The sequence below is a fragment of the Tupaia chinensis genome, unplaced genomic scaffold (genome assembly GCF_000334495.1).
Source record: "Tupaia chinensis unplaced genomic scaffold, TupChi_1.0 Scaffold000097_1, whole genome shotgun sequence".
Classification (NCBI taxonomy): domain Eukaryota; kingdom Metazoa; phylum Chordata; class Mammalia; order Scandentia; family Tupaiidae; genus Tupaia; species Tupaia belangeri.
Genome location: NW_006159559.1, coordinates 9983331 through 9985844, shown reverse-complemented (window position 1 = coordinate 9985844; position 2514 = coordinate 9983331).

Genomic DNA, 2514 nt, shown 5'->3' with positions numbered 1-2514 from the left:
CTTACACCTTAAAAAAAAAAAAGTACTAACATATTTCAAAAATGAAACTCCATATCTGTTGTCTAATTATATTTTATAACCATCTCACTGAAATTCCTATACAATGAAGTTAAAAAACATTAAAAAAATAAAAGTTCTGACAACTGTCATAGCCTCTAAGTTGCTATGGAGGCACTCACATCTTTCCAAAGTGGCAACCAAAGCTCCACTCATTCCTACTTGAAGTCTCTACTCAACCTTTACAGAGAAAGACTATGGTTTAGGATGGGGTAGTGGCTAACTTGGGCACAAAGAATATCCAGTGAGAAGGTCCAGCTTGGGGAAAAGGCCAGAGTCCAGGACTCTTACCAGTTTAGGTATTGTTGGATATAACTAGACTGTGGGGAGGGAGAAAAGCCATCATTTTAGTAGAGTCCCAGAAAAGTACAAGTATTACTGGGGGATATCCTGCTTGCCTGGACCAGTAGATATATGAAAGGGTCATTCTAGAATTTTAGAGGGAAGCAGGTCTCATAGACAGCAGCACATTGATAGAAAACCAGAGAGGCCACAGAAAAAGAACCTGTCCACTTGATAATCACATAACGCTTCTCCTTAACCAAAAGAACAATGAAATACGTTGTAAATCTCCATACTGCTGGGCCTTTCTTATAAGCAGGACTTTACAATGGGCTATACTGACTGTCACAGCTTGCCTACAATTTACCAACACACCCGTCTCTAGGACAGACAATAAAATGTGTACTATGCTGTTACAGTGGTGCAAAGAATGTAAAAATAGAAATGTACTATCATTTATTTTGAAGCCTAGAACTTTTACTTTTCTATCTAAAGCATATTAACAGATATAGTCTCTAAGTTTAATACTCAAACATATGTGCATTTTTCCAGAATAAAAAATAAAGACCTTTTGTGATGCTATTTGACTACCATTGATATCTTTACTTGGCTGCACTGGGTATGAATATTCTGTGAAATAAAACTTGTTCTGACAATTTCAGAACAGAATATGCAATGATGTCTAGTAAAGATAGTTCAGGGATCTTTCTTCTCCCCTGGGATTTTAACAGAAAGTCATGCATGTAATTTTAACTAAAACTAATTATATCATGTCTTCTATGCCCTGCTCTCTTTAGAATAAAATGCACAATGAAGGCTTTTTGGCCATTTACAGACCACGTAACCAACACTGGTCATCATTTCTGTCTTAAAGATTGTGTTCTCAACTGCAGCAAGAAAGGTTACTGCTCTGGTTTTTCCTGCTCTTTCATATTTACACCACAGAGCACTGCTAGACTTAGGAGCTTCCAACTCTGTGCTTTACCATTTGACCTGAAAACATCTAGTCTTACAAATGCAGGTAACTATGACTTTTTTGAAAAGTTTTTGGCAGGTGATGTGGTGGTTAAGGCACTGGACTCCCACATGGATGACCATGGTTCAAGTCACAGACCTGATGGCTTGTTCTCTCTCTCTCTCTCTCTCTCCCTCTGTCTGTCTCCCTCTGGTGAGTATGGACATCCTGTAGCAAACTGGAAAATAATCACAAATAAAATGAAATAAAAAATTTTCTTAAAAAACAGTGTTAAAGAAGTTTAAGGATTTTGAGATCGAGAGCATGGTATGGATTCCAGAAAAGAGAGTTTTAAGTGTGCAGAACTGGGATGTAGACAAAAGACTTCCCTAGTCTGAAGATGAACTTGCTGCCAAATACATTTTATTGGGAGCTCAGTCTCTTCACATCAGTTACATCCAGCTTTGCCCAAGCACAAAGGTTTGACAGCTTGGATATGTACTTCTCCTTGCTTTTTATTGGGTTGTGGAGAAAGTCACGATGTGTTTTTCTACGTAAAAATACCTTATCATGGGATCAGCAGATGATGTAATGGCTATATAGCTGGACTCCCACATAGCTGACCATGGTTCAAGTCCCAGAACTGATGGCTTAAACTCATGTGGGGCACGTGTGCATGCGTCGCCTAGATCCTGAGAGGAGAAAGAAGGAGAAGGGATTGCAGCATGGCCATCCTCCCGGGGGGGGGGGTGTGATTTCTCACTTTCTGTCTCTCTGTATTTCTGGCGAGTGCACATGCCCTATAGCAAAAACCTCTCAAAAAAAAAAAAAAAAAAAGGAAAAAAGTAATGATGTACAGTGAATGAATGCAAATAAATTTAAATCAAAAAAATAAAAAAAAAGAAGCCTCATCACTTTCCCCATGACCCAGACTTTGTATAAAGAGAAAACTGGAAGGTGAAGACAGCAGGGCCAATAGAAATGACACTGTTTAAATAGGAAGCCATTTTTTCCTCTGTTAAGTTTGTTGTCATACCTTAATTTACAAAATGAATTTCCTATAAGAACATTCTGAAACCTTAGTGTCAGTGAAGACCCAAAAAATTGATTGAGAAAGACTGGCAGTTCATATGTGCCATATTTATTCTCTGATCAATGAACTATTTATTGGGCACTTGACATTTGTGCTAACGTTAGCCTCTCAAGATGTGATACACAAT